The sequence below is a fragment of the Oncorhynchus clarkii genome, chromosome 29 (assembly GCF_045791955.1).
Source record: "Oncorhynchus clarkii lewisi isolate Uvic-CL-2024 chromosome 29, UVic_Ocla_1.0, whole genome shotgun sequence".
Classification (NCBI taxonomy): Eukaryota; Metazoa; Chordata; class Actinopteri; order Salmoniformes; family Salmonidae; genus Oncorhynchus; species Oncorhynchus clarkii.
The window spans coordinates 12737423-12752813 of NC_092175.1; the positions used below are offsets into that span (position 1 = coordinate 12737423).

General features: G+C 42.3%; 1 pseudogene; it reads left to right on the plus strand.

Annotated features, from left to right (window-relative positions):
* Nucleotides 1-7216: 7216 nt before the first annotated feature.
* On the plus strand, nt 7217-11637 carry LOC139388141 (piggyBac transposable element-derived protein 4-like; annotated as a pseudogene).
* The last annotated feature ends 3754 nt before the right edge of the window (nt 11638-15391 follow it).

A 15391-nucleotide genomic window follows, 5' to 3' on the forward strand; every position in this document is an offset into this window, starting at 1 on the left:
GGGAGTTCACTCAACTCTAGATCTGGGATGATAAACCGAAAATAGATTGACACAGACCATACCGATCACTTCATACCATATCGATCAGCATTTTGCTGATATCGTTCATTACGGTAGTAGCCTATACTAGAGAAATGTGAAGCAGCAAATAAAATAAGTTTGAAAAATTACTTGTGGGCAACTCGCTACAAGAGCAGTGAACTGGCACACATGCACAGTCCAGCCCTGGGTCCTGTCCACAGTCACAAAGGGGTAGACACTGCAGTGTTATGAAACCACCCGCTTTCAACGCTCCATTTTGGACCTACGGGTCCTCAACAGCTATGTGAGGAAGTTCATATTCCGTATGCTCAACGTGCTGTCTCGCTCTATTCGTCGAGGTGACTGGTTCACCACAGTTTACCTCACATTAGCATTCTGCCAGGTTTCTCGGGTTCACCTTTCAGGGCACGGCCTACGAGTACCTTGCTGTCTCCTTCGGGCTTGCATTAGCCACCCAGATGTTCAGCAAGTGTGTTAAAGCGGCTCTGGCATCCTGGTTCAAGATCAACCAGAAAAATAGCTTAGTTTGGTGCACACTCAGAGACTAGAAAGAATACCTGGGCGTCAGACTGGATTCTATCTCTTCTGGACCACACTATCGGTCAGCCGCATCAAGCCGTTCCATCAGTGTATTGCCCTGTTCAGAATATATCTCAGAGTGCTGGGGTTGATGGCTTCCACCATTTCAGTAGTACTACTGGGACTACTGAGGATGAGAGACTCCCAGCATTGGGTCTCTGCCCAGTGCCTGTGTACTTCGTCACCTAAATCGAAAGGTAAAAGGTGACCACAGTCTGTCTCTCGGTCCTCCGCCACTGGAGGAGCCCCTTCATCTTCGTTACAGGCATTCTCCTAGGGGTAGTGTCAGTGAGGTGTTGACGACAGAAGCATCACTCACAGGTAAAACTACAGTAAAGTGGTAAAACTACCTTGACCTACTGACAGTATTCCTATCTCCAAAACACTTTTTGCTCTTCTTCTGGAATTGTCACATCCTGGTCACGATAGACAATACGACTGTGATAGCATACATCAACCGCCAGGGTGGCACTCATTCTCGTCATCTACGTAGACTGGCTGTCAAGATTATTCTGTGGAACAGAGCACAACTCCTCTCATTACGCGTGACTGATGTCCCGGGAGTACTGAACGTAGGAGCGGACTTGTTGTCCAGAGGGAATCCCATTCATGGGGATTGGAGGCTCAATCCCCAAGTGCTGAACCAGATCTGGGATAGATACGGTTGAGTATCTTCACATAATACAAAGACGCACACTGCCCGCTGTTCTTTGCCCTGGCAGGAGATGCACCACTAGGGGTGGACACTCTGGCACACCCTTGGCCAAGGGTGCTGCTCTATGCTTTTCCTCCTTTCTGCCTAATACTCCCTACTCAAGCTTTGTTCCCTCACACTGGTTAATCTTGATAGCCCCTCAAGGTTAAATGCACACAATAATATCATTATTGTTGATAGTCAGATCAATATAAGTTTGTTTAAAACGTTTGCATGCTTTGCAAGAAGAATGATTTTCCCTAATAATCCTGTTTTTATGGACACTTGTGGTGATCGGGTCAGCTGTTTGTTCACTTGCAAGAAATGGGTAATTCGGCAGGAATTTATAAGGCTATGTGAGATGTTATAGACCTAGAGTCAGTGTCCAGATTTTAGTTTCTATTTAACCCATCTGACCAGTAGGCTACAGTTCAAGCCTATTTGAAATCCATCTTGTGACTGTCGAAATGGTATCACAATCATCACACATAACACTGCTATAATCCTCTTTTACCACTTCACCAAATCTTTCCAAAACATTTCTTTTCTGGCCGTCCCTTCTCTTTTACTCTCCATTTCGCAGCTCTTCTCTGACTGTTCTGCCCATCATCGTCAATAAGAATTTGTTCTTAACTTAAATCGCCAATCTAAATAAATGTTTGCAAAGCCTATTTGATTCTGAGATCGTACATATTAAGTCTGTGAAAACTTAATTTTCCCACACTTTCTTCACTCACAAAAAAAAGGAGGGAGGCTTGCACTACCATTGCTGGCACATGCACATAAAGAAATACACTGCCAGAACACAGATTAAGCTGTTTACATGTCCAAATAATTAAAAAGATTGAAACGACTGCTTTTCTGGGCAATCAGTATATGCTTACTTTGATTTTGAATTTACACCGATTAAGATTAGCAGAGTAAAGTGTTCACATGACAAATGCCACACACGGCCTACTGCCATAATCAGTTTAAAATCAGATTATTAGTGCTCATGTAAACATACTCAGTGTGACTTTGTCTTCGTGTTTCTGGGATATTTACATTGTTTTGTTCACATGCTAGGTTGTTAGTTTGAGTTGGAAAGAACTGCTAGCGAAGAGACATTGAAGATTCTCATCTTTTCTATTATTTTTTTCAGACACCATGGGAGGGCCCCGTTACCCCGGTAACTGCATACCATTAACTGCAAAGCAGGATACCCTGGCAGAATGATATAATATCATGTGGAATTGTATCAAATCGGGTGGTCTTTTGTTTTGCAATCTCTGCTATTGTGCATTCAGTACAGAAAAAACTCCATGCAAAAAAACTGTCTCTAGAGCTACGCAAATTAAATTAAAGAGCAACTATACAATCCAAAATTGTCACGCCCTGGCCATAGAGAGGCTTTTATTCTCTATTTTGTTTAGGCCAGGGTGTGACTACGGTGGGCATTCTATGGTCCTTTTTCTATGTTTTTGTATTTCTTTGTTTTTGGATGGGTATGGTTCTCAATCAGGAACAGCTGTCTATCGTTGTCTCTGATTGAGAACCATACTTAGGTAGCTCTTGCCCACATGGGTTTTGTGGGTAGTTATTTTCTCTTTAGTGTGTTTTTCACCTGACGGAGCTGTTTCGGTTGTTTATTTTGGTCCTTGTTGAATTTAGTGTTCAGTTTATTATAATAACGATGAACACTTACCACACTGCGCATTGGTCCTTCTCACGACGAATATCGTTACAGAACTACCCAAAAGGAGGAATGGACATGGGAGGACATCTTGAACGGCAAGGGATCCTACAAATGGGAGGAGATCCTGGCTGGAAGGGATCGCCTCCCATGGGAACAGGTGGAGGGAGCCAGGAGAGCGGAGGCAGCAAGAAAAGGGAACCAGCGATATGAGGGAACACGACTGGCAAGGAAGCCCCCAAAATTTCTTGGGGGGGGGGGCACACGGGGAGTGTGGCAGAGTCAGGAGTCAGGCCAGCCCCACGCACCAGGCCTCCTGTGCGCCTCCCTAGCCCTGCACGTCCTGTGCCAGCTTGGCGCTACAGCTCTCCAAGACGTGCTTACCATGGCGGGGATCGTACTGGTCAGGCACCGTGTTATGCAGTGGAGCGCAGTGTCTCCAGTACGCGTTCTTAGCCCGGTGCGCAACATCCCAGCTCCCCGCATCTGCCGGGCTAGGGTGAGGATCCAGCCAGGACGGATGGTGCCAGCCCTGCTCTCCAGACCTCCAGTGCGTCTCCTCGGGCCAAGATATCCTGCGCCGGCGCACTGTGTCTCCCGTGTGTCTGCACAGCCCAGTGCGTCCTGTGCCTGCGCCCCGCACATGCCGGGCTAGAATCACCATCCAGCCAGGAAGGGTTGTGCAGGCCCTTAGTTCGAGACCTCCAGTGCGCTTCCACGGCCCGGTCTATCCTGTGCCTCCTCCAAGGACCAGGCTGTCTCTCCGTCTCCTTCCTGCATCTTGGTCCTCACCTTCTCCTTCCAACAGCCGTTACAAAAATGTTTTTTTATTTTCTTCCCAGACCTCAAAAGTCATCTCCTGATGTGGTTTAAGGATTGTTGTGGACTTGGAAAAACAACCAAATCGGATGTTCTATTAAAATAAGTGATTTTTTTTTGAAAACGTGAAGAAAATCTGGGGAAAATCCGAAATCTGCAAAAACAAAGCCGAGAAACCGTACTTGTTGTTGATGTTATTATGGCAAATAAATGCATTGGCTGGTAATAATTATAAGTGTCAGGTAATGAGTAGCTGGTAGATTTTTTTAATCTACCTGCCACAATGGCTGGTGGACCAAAAAGTTAGTTTTTAGGCCCTGTTCATAAACCATGTCGTGGGTTGCTCCAAAACCACTCAGGCATTTGTTTACACCTTGTTCAGTCATGTTACCTCATTAGCTAGCTAGCTAACAACCTGGTTACTTTACCAGTATATCTAGACATTTGGGGGCACAGAAAGAAAGGAAATAGCTTTTTCAAAAGATCAATGATCATAGAAATTAATGACTGATCTCTTACTATATCTCAATCATTTAAAAATATCCTAGATTGTATGTTGTGCTTTTAACTTTTTTTTACGTTGGGAAAATATTAATTTAGAGCCCTGCATACACCACTCGCCTTGAAAAAGCCTCAGGTGTTGTGACGTCCTCCTAACCCTGACCGCTCTACTCTTTAGTGCGTCTGTGTGTAAGAAACCTGATTTTGGCCCCTAGCCAGACACTGGGCCTGAGGAGACTAACTGATGTGAACAATGACTAACCAGTCACTCTCTACACAATAGAGAACAAACATGTCAAAACCAGAAGGAACACAAGTTTTGACATCTGGTCATGTACCCAAATATTTTCAAATGTCAACATCCTGAGAGGTCAAGTGGCAATGAATCTGGTTACTGTCACATGACAACACCTACGTCAACTGTACATTACCTGAACTGGTGAATCTTGATTTCACCATATCGTTTGGTAATTCCAAAATGTAGCAGCTCATTGTCTTTGGTGCATTTGGCACAGGTGTGGTTGTGAGATAGAAATGATTCTCAGGAACATCTAGCTAAATGCTCATTGATGTGTTGATTCATGGCCCCTGAGAACGGGATGCAAGCTGGAATGATGACAATGTAACACAGCTGCCAAGACAAGCACAGTGTGAGTCCTCAGTCTAGGAAACAAAACCATTCTGCTTCAGGAAGGGCTGATATGCAGGTGAACTAAGATAGGAAAACCACTAGACACGTCTTTTTCAACCTGATTTATGATGCTATTAAAGTTGCAGACAGTATAATATATTAAAACTATGTCAACCTGACACGTGCTCCCTTATAAGAAAAAAACGATTTGGTTCCACTTCCAGGTAGAAAGAACCCTATTTGGGTTCCATGTAGAACCTTCTGTGAAAAGTGTTTTTTTACATTGAACCTAAAAGGGAACCAAAAAGTGTTCTTCAAAGGGTTATCCTATGGGGACAGACAAAGAACTCGTTTAGGTTCTTGATAGCACCTTTTTTTCCTACGTGTACAAGAACGTGAAACAGCTCTATACACAATGCATTATCAACACTCACTGGAGTCCAAAACATAGATCCTTATCCAAGATCCAAGAACAAATTACCTCCCTCTAACAATACATTAGGAACTAACACTGCGGCACATTTTGTCATTGTATTGCATTTGTCAAAAAGTGTTTAACAAAAACCTTGCTGGACCCAAGTGTCTAGAAAGAAAATCTCAGGGTGTCAGTGGCAAATAATTGCAAAGGTATGGAAGAAACCTTGAGGAACTGTACTCTAGAGAGCCCAACCTCAGCAGTACACCGTGATATACGTATTTATAACGCATTGTAACATCCTCATCTGCCTGTAGTCAGCTAGCCTATGCACTATTGAAGAGCGTTGACATACAACTGCTTGCATTTTGAATGGGGTTATATATTACAAATTGTCTGTCTATATTTTTTTTGCTAGACTAGATGCAAAGCGCAACATTGTGTTGTCGGATTTAACTTTACCTGAGTCGTCCGCGCTCTGTTCGCTAGACCTGTTGAAAGCGCTTCATGTGTAGAAAGTTGAGCGATCACTTTCCAACGTCCTATCTATCTCCTAAAAGTCTCAACGTTTACTAATTCCCCCCAATAGGTAATAGTAAAAACGATCAATAACACGACAGTCTGCGAATCGATTTCGTGAAGTCTTCAGTTCGGTACGAAGAGTGTAGGCAAACTTTATTTTTGGAGAACTGGGTTTCCCTAAGCACCGCTGCCAAGCTCGTTCTGCCGGCCCTCTCCTCCACCGTGCGTGGCGGTCCAGCCCCTCCTTCATCAGTGACAACCCAGTCCCTCATTAATGATGTACTATATGTAGAAATAAGCACAATGTTTTTATGTGCTAATAACACAAAAATAATGGCGCATCGAACTCTATCAATGTCACGCCACTTCTGAATCCTTAACGCGCTGCGCTCTCGGATTTTGCTGATGATATTTGGAGCTATTTTACAGTGACATTCTCGGCTAAGAAATTAACAATAATCTAGTATTTTCTGTGTTGACAGGGTTGATCAGTGAAGCTGCAGGTCTCCCCTCTACGGGTCAATTATACCGTTACGTGTCCACGGACCTGGATGAGATGGGAGACATGACGCCACTTGATTTCCACTTTTAATTCACAGGTGAGGTCCTGGTGAGTGGGACTCGGTTTACTATGTACGTACAGTGCCTTCAGAAAGTATTCATGCCCCTTGACCACATTTTGTTGTGTTACAGCCTGATTTCAAAATATATGACATCGTTTTTTTGTTGTTGTAAAACACACCCTTAATGACAAAGTGAAAACATGTTTTTAGACATTTTTGCTAATTTGTTGAAAATGAAATATATAAATATCTCATTTAACCCTTGTGTTGTCTTAAGGGTAAAACAATGATCCGCCACTATGTTTAACAGCAGAGAAAACCCCCTAAATGACATTTTTTCAACTTGAATTTTGATTACATTTCCTAGAATGACCCCAACATTAGATAAAGTGAAACATCGTCTTTGTTCATATTTCCAATGAAGCTGTACACCACCAGGGTACAAAGATTGTCTTAAGGGTCATTTTTGACCCGGCAGTTATAAAACCATTTACACACCACAAAAACCACAAAGACACACACACACACAATGATAAATTGAGATTGTGTGCTAATAGTTGAACTTTCTTGTGCATGTGCAGCATCTCCCCTCCACGACCCCACACATGACCCAAGTTCACAGACAAAATAAACATTTCTTGAAAGCATTGTTTACTAATGGGGAATGCAGTCAGAGGCTATAAAGGTGCTGCAGATGACAGTCCCCCCAGTTCTCTCTTTGCTGAAGCCATGAGTGCACGTTTCAGTGCCCAACAGGTCGTAGACCTGATTTATTAAGATGTCCAGGAGGAATAAGGAAACAAATTATTTAGAAGAGGAGGTATCTGAAGAAGATGGGGAAGAATACAACCCAGAGCACAATGCATCATCTTCAGATGAAGAAATCCCCCAAGCTGAAAGAGAGACATTTCTGTCAAAGAACAGCAAAATAACATGGTCCTTGTCACCATATGACAACCAGGGCAGGATGGCAGCACAACATGTCATAAGGATGACCCCAGGGCCCACAAGACATGCGGTTGCCCATGCCCAGGACATCGCCTCAACATTCTACAGGTTCATCACACCAGCTTTTGAAAAAATCATCCTGGAGATGACAAATTTGCAGGGTTTCCGTAAATATGGAGACAACTGGAAAAAGATGGATGAGATTGACCTGCGTGCCTACATAGGGCTGCTAATCTTAGCGGGTGTGTATAGGTCCCAAGGCGAGGCTACATGTAGTCTCTGGAATGCTGAGAGTGGAAGGGCGATTTTCAGTGCCACGATGCCACGGAGTCTTTCACACGTTCTCAAGAATGCTACGGTCTCTCACCTGCAAGACGTGTGAGAGACAAACGAACGACATAAGAGAGGTCTGGGAGAAGTGGATTGAGCGTCTGCCAATCCTCTACAACCCTGGGCCTGAAGTAACAGTGGATAAGCAACTGGTTCCATTCAGAGGTACATTTTTATTGTCATATCTGTAATGTAAGTGATTTTCACTGTTCATTTTATTATGTATTGCTGTAATAGCCTTGATTTATGTGATTGTTTTCTGTGACACTGATACTAATTCCTGATAGTAATCTCTTTTGTCAAAAGGTCGCTGTTCTTTCCGGCAGTATATGCCCAGCAAGCCAGCAAAGTATGGCATCCAGATATGAGTGGCCTGTGACGCACAATCCAGCTACGCTTGGAAGATGCAAGTCTACACAGGGAAGCCGACCAGTGGAGGCCCGGAGAAGAACCAGGGGATGCGGGTTGTGCTTGATGTGACAGATGGACTGAGGGGGCACAATGTCACGTGTGACAATTTCTTCACCTCTTATGAGCTCAACCAGCAGCTCCTGAAGAGAAAGATTACCATGGTTGGTACAGTTAGAAAGAACAAGCCTAAGCTTCCCCCTGCACTCTTCGCAACAAGAGGGAGAGAGGCCTTCTCATCAAAGTTTGCCTTCACCCCCACCACCACTCTAGTTTCTTACCTCCCCACAAGAATGTGGTCCTCCTGAGCACACTGCAAAAAACAGCTGAGATCAGTGATCGTGAGGACAGGAAGCCAGCCATCATCCTGGACTACAACCACAACAAAGGAGGCGTAGACAACCTGGACAAGGGGATTGTAACTTACAGCTGCAGGAGGATGACTGCCCGCTGGCCCCTGGTCATCTTCCATAACATCATAGATGTATCCTCATACAATTCCTGCATGATATGGAACAAGATAAACCCTACCTGGATCCCTGATAAGCAGAACAAGAGGAGGGTGTTCCTGGAGCAGCTGGGAAAGGCACTTCAAAGAAGGGAGTGCCTCCCCCGCACAGCAGCCTCTGCAGTGCTTGTGAAAGCTGTTCAGGGGGCTGAATCTTGTCCTGATCCACCTGAGGCTGCAGCTGGGGCAGGCAAGAGGAGGAGATGCCAATTCTGCCCCCCAAAGAAGGACTGTAACACAAATACTATGTGCTGCACATGGTAAAAATACATCTGCAAAGTCCATGCACACACACTTGCATACTGTCCTACATGTGCTAATTAAAGTTGATTGATTTATGTTCTTCATGTTTTTGTTTTGTATCTATTATCTTATTTTATTCTTACTTATTGTTGTTGTTTTTACACCTTGTGGATGGGGCAATGGTTTAAAAAAATGGGAGAATACTAGTATTTTGTAGTTGAATTTCTCATTGTACAGTATATAAGAATATATCACTATGTTGCCAAAAAAGTATGACTCGTTTCCTTTCTATAAAATGCATTCAAAACTACTTTCTGCACATTTTTTCTACTTTCTTAGGCTATACAAGTGCTATCTCTTGCTAAATACAAATGTATGTTTACACCTATGCAGTACCTTTAGCAATAATAATAAAGTAAAGAAAACAATTATGACAGGTATGTTGTAGTAAAAACGAGTGATGTCCACTGATTAAATGCGGTCTTTTTGCATTTTGAAAATGGGAAACCCAGATATTCACAAAGTTTGTGATGAATGACAAGTTGTTTCTTCATGCAAAACAGATTTGGGGTTTACAATTCAATTAAGCTACTTTATTTTAGGGGTTTAGTGAAGGCAGGTCATTTTTTACCCTTAGGATAAGGTAGTAAACAAAATGTTAAGACTACACAAGGGTTAAATAAGTATTAGCACCCCTGAGTCAATACTTTGTAGAAGCACATAGCAAAGGGGTGTGAATACTTATTTACATGATATATCTGTATTTCAATTTCAATACATTTGCAAACCTTTCTCAAAACATGTTTTCACTTTGCCATTATGGGGTATTGTGTGTAGATGGGTGAGAGAGAAAAAAACGATTTAATCAATTTTGAATTCAGGCTGTAACACAACAAAATGTGGAATAAGTCAGAGTACGAATAGTTTCTGAAGGAAATGTAGAAAATAATAGAAAATAAAATATGTTCCCTTATCAGTGCCTCCTGAAGAGACTAGTCTTGAAAATGTTTCCAACATTTATTTTTTATTTTTACAGTAGCCCATTACATGGTAGAAAGGTAGCCTAATTACAAACGAACAACATAAGAATGAATCCGTACAGAACTATTTATTTCCATGGGGAGTTATATTTGTATGCCATCCAAAACACTTAATTTGCATGGGAAGGCTAGTGAGTGTTGCACTTTCTATTTCACTGCTTGCCCTCCCATATGGTCCACCATAAGTGAGCCCAACCCCCTCCCATACTGAAAACATATCTTGCTGTTCTCCACTAACTTATTGCTGCACTCATGTATACAAGGTCATTACTCATACTAGTGCCCATAGCAACGGGAGGAAATGAGAGGGAGTCCAAATGGAGTTACCGCCCTTCCTGCTTAACCCATTAACTAAAATTGAGCAAACATTGACTGGAGAATCAGTTTAGGCTACAGCTCATTGGCAGCAACAACAGCAGTAGCAGCAGTACAACCATAAACAAATATAAAGCTATGAGTAGGCCTATAATGTGTGCAGGTTCTGGGGAAACAGTTGAATACCAGGCAGAGACCACTACAGTTGTACCATTGAGTGCAGCTTGTAACCCAAATTGCCTGCAGCAATTATTGAATGAATGGAGAAATGTGTGAGATGTAGACCAGGGGACTCAGCCCCGCGGATGACAACACTTCATTCATCAAGGTTATTGGACTGAACCAGTTCTGCCATCTGCTGTCAAAATCACTAATCCCACATGTGCAACTGGACACAATAGATGACATGAGAGTACATGACTGCATATACTGTATGACACGTTGTTTTCTAAAATGCATCTCTTATACTCAGTACATGAAAAATACACTTAAATATTATTTTATAAAGACAATAAAAAACGCTGACGCTTTAAGTACAATCAGACTCGCCAACTCATTGTTTGATGTCACATTCAATAGCAACAATTTCAGCTCAGTTACTCATCGTGAACTTGATTCGTTGCAAGCCAAGTGCCGGTGTGTCAGATTGGTCGATACTGCCCCCATGTGTTCATTAGATTTTATCACATACTGGGGGAAAATTATAACAAGATTGGGGTAAGGTGGCCCCTAGGTGCAGATCTAGTCCCAGTTACCAAACACCAATTGAGTAAAGAGCTTGGGTAAAACCTGAAACGTAGATCTGTTTACCCTCCTCTTACACATCCATTGACATTTATGTTATATGTTAGCAACATATATTTGTCATACAAGCACAGTTTAGGTTCTCTATTAGCCCGGTTGCCAGTCTGTTTCAGCAATATTTTGGAACTGGTTGCCACATCCAATTTTTGGTATAAAGTGAAGAATGTATGATGGATGATATATTATTATTCGGATTACATTTACTCACATAGATTACATGTGAAAGACATTAGAATAAATTGTGGTTGTGGCATTTTCCAGACATAAATGAGTATGCACCAATAATCAGATTTAACATAGTTCAGCCTGCTAGAGGGTTGAGGTCAGCTCAGCATCATTGTTTCAATAGCTGAGTGTTAGTTGAGTTAACAGTCAACTCAGTAGGCTATCCTGTAGATGCCGTGAGGAGTAGGAGTTATGGTCACAGCAAGAGCGCAGACTTATCACGCGAGTGCCCTTCACATGCTGGGGGAACAAGGCAACTGAGGCCGGAGTTGCGTGTGATAACTGACAGAGATATTAGAGCGAGGCGATTTGCTCCATGCTATTGACCTGGAAGCTTTTTATTCTCCAGACCCCCTGGTGTCCCTACTGCGGCAGTGACGGACCACAACTCGAGGCCTTCTTCATTAGAAACTCTGAAAACAAACAAACTAAACAACAGCACAAAAGAGGGTCCCGGGACAAAACCCCCTCTCTTTCTGCCGTGGCTGGTTGTGTTGTGTGAAATCACGTCATGGGCTACAGTCGTCCAGCACAAAACAGCAGGAGGCAGAGGACCAGGCACGGGAGGCACAAAGGACCCAGGCGCTGTGAGTAGGCCTGTTGGTGCTGCTGGCAACAAGGCCCCAGAGAAGCCTGCTCATAAGGTTTTATGGACTGGAAGAAGCAGGTGTACCAACCAGCAGCATCCCAGATCATTCCATGCACCATTGCATGGTCTATGACTAGTTTCAAGTTTTATTAGTCGTATGTATGGTATACGCATGGTAAACTTCTAACCTGTACACTCGCACATTGACTCAGTACCTGTATATAGCCTCATTATTATTTTGTGTAACTTTTATCAATAATTTTTTACTTTAGTTTATTTAGTAAATATTTTACTAACTCTATTTTCTTAAAAATGCACTGTTGGTTAAGGGCTTGTAAGTAAACATTTCACTGTTGTATTCGGCACATGTGATAAATAAAATTTGATACATCGTCCAACAAAATGATTACTTGCAGGTGCCTTCTCGACAATGCAACAAAAATTAGAAAAGATAAGAGTACCATGGTCACCCCTTGTTCCTGCCTGTTCACTCCCTTGTTGTTACCCACCCTACTCCAGCCCCCTCTCCAACCCCGTTATAAGCTAAAAGCCCCCTTTACCACCCCAGCTAGGCTAGCCCCTGAACGACCCCCATACCTCTGCCTCTCTCCTCGATATCACTGCAAGGACATCATTACCTTTGCCTTCCAAGAACAACAGCTTATGGTTAGTTTTACTTGAGCAAATTCAGTTCCTAAAGCTCTACTTAACCTCTCAAAAACACATGGCTGGAAAGTCACAAAACGTGTTTGGTTTGAGATGGTGGTGTACTATTTAAGTTGATTCATTACCTCAACTAAAAGACTGTATAAGCCATCCCTGTCGCTCTTGGGGTGCTGTACATTTCTATTAATAGAAGAAGGAAAATAAAACATTTCCCTTACTCAACTTTTCTTGTTCAGACTTATTGACCTATAAGGCTTTTCTCTTTGATCAGACAGCATGATATAAGTGAATGAAATATATTGATGGCAACCAGTTGACTTCTAACCTAAAGGGCACGTGTTTCATTCATGCCCCTCAATTGGTGTTAATCCCAACTGTAGACATGCACGATATGCCTTGGCTGAATAGTGTTATTCACTTTGACACACAATGATACATCATTATGAAAACATTTGCTTTATTTGTGTGTAAGCATGCAGAGAGAGAGAGAGAGATTATGCACACACAGCAAACAGGTTAGAGGTTATTTAGGCTGCATTCACACAGGCAGCCTATTCTGATATTTGTTCCACTAATTGGTCTTTTGACCAATCACATCATATCTTTTTCAGAGCTGATCTGATTGGTCAAAAGATCAATTAGTGAAAAAAAGATGCGAATTGGGCTGCCTGTCTAAAATGCTGCCAAAGTGTATGTCACTAGCGGAGGTTATGGGACTGATGAACTGCATAAATACGACAGGGCAGGGGCTGAAAAACTGTTTTCATCCAGACAACATAAGCCTAAACACGTAGTTAGGAAATCCCCACTTTGCAGCAGATTTGTAGACATGCCTCACAGTCACCTCAAAATAAACAAACTTTGAAAGCCAAGGCCACGTAAGAAAGTAAAGTCAACCAACACACAATAGGTGAAACGGATCTATTAAATCTACCAACTCCACAGTCATGGGTTACTTTCCTACAGGGGATCTTCTGGTAAGGAGGAACTTACCTAGCATAATGAATGTGACATTCACATGTCTTATGGTTTGCATTGCATAGTTAGTTTCAGGAAGGCGTAATTCCCAGAAATAGTTGTGATGTCACGAAAGACCTGACTGGAATGGGTCGCTGTTGACAAACTATTGCCACCTATTCAAAAACAAACTATTTACCATGACCATACAAAAAAAGTCCCTGTTACTCAGGTATAAACAACCAAAAGAAAGAAAGCTGTGGTGAGACAAATGTTGATAGCAGGTTGATTTAGCTTTTGATCCTTTGTACCAGATCAGAAATCCACAGAAAGAAATCAAATAATATCTGTTGCTTGGCCAATTGATCCCTAACCAAAATATAAAGTTGTGTTTTATGAGCTAAATTAGCAGCATTTGAAAATAGCCACATAAATATTAGCGGTTAAGATAGAGAGGTGGCCCCTAATTTCCTGATCTGGACAGGGGTTCAGCTATAAAAACTCAGACAAAAACAAAAGCGAATGGCGCTTAATTTAGGACTACACTCCTCTATGGCAGGACTTGACAGATTAGGGAGAAATATTTGGCATATCCCCCTAAATCAGATTAGCATGTTGCAACTTCGACCAGTGAAGGGGAAAACCTCTGACCGCTCAAACGAATGAGTAATTCCAGATTATTCAAGCAGAAGTAACATGCTTCAAATGGTGACATGTAGAGACTTTGCAGCACAAAGGAAACACTTAAGATAGCTAGCTGGGTCAATAAATGTTTTTAATTTGATCTGAATGGTACCATATACATTTCTACAAACCTACATACTCTACTGCTCTATTACTTTAAGTTGAGAATGAAAAGAGTAACTTGAAACATGCTTATGAGAGAAAATCAAAGATTGGATAAACACCTGGCACACTTCTAATATGCCTGTTTCCATCTTCTGTGATTCAAATAAATTCACATTTATTTGTCACATGCGCTGAGTGCAAAAGGTGTAGACCTTACCGTGAAATGCTTATTTACAAGCCCTTAACTCTATTCCTTGAACTGCGTTATTGGTTAAAAAAATAAAACAAAAGTAAAAATGTTTTAATTAAAAGTAACAATAAAATAACACTAATGTGTGGGGTTACAGGTTAGTCAAGGTAATTTCAACCTGTAGGTAGGTGTAAGGTTACTATGTATAGATAAGAAACAGCGAGTAGCAGTGTAAAAACAAGGGGGGTCATTTGATTAATTGTTCAGCAGTCTTATGGCTTCAGGGGTAGAAGCTGCTAAGGAGCCTTTTGGATCTACTTGGCATTCCTGTACTGCTTGTCGTGTGGTAGCAGAGAGAACAGTTTATTATGACTTGGGTGACTTGGCCCTTCCTCTGACACCGCCTAGTATATAGGTCCTGGATGGCAGGAAGTTTGGCCCCCGTGATGTACTGGGGCGTACGCACTACCCTCTGTAGTGCCTTACAGTCGGCTGGCTAACAGTGGCCATACCAGGCGGTGATGCAACCGGTCAGGATGGTGCAGCTGTAGAACTTTGAGGATCTGGAGACGCATGCCAAATCTTTTCAGTCTCCTGAGGGGGACCCGCTCCACTACAGCCCAGTCGATGTTAATGGGGGCCTGTTCGGCCCTCTTTTTCCCGTAGACAACGATCAGCTCCTTTGTCTTTGGTTTATAATGAGCCATTTCATTCAAGGAAAATATTCAAGGAAAATTGAGAAATTGTTCTAATGAACGTGTGGTCCAAAAAAAATTTGCATCGCATAAACCAATTTTTAGCATTTGACCAAAACTGTGATCTTTGTGCTTCAGATGGTAATCTCACAGCAGAGTAACCAGTGTAGCCTAATCTATTATCCAAGCTTTCGTATTAAAATGGATTAACAAAAACATTGCAAAATGTCATGGTAAAACTTTAAT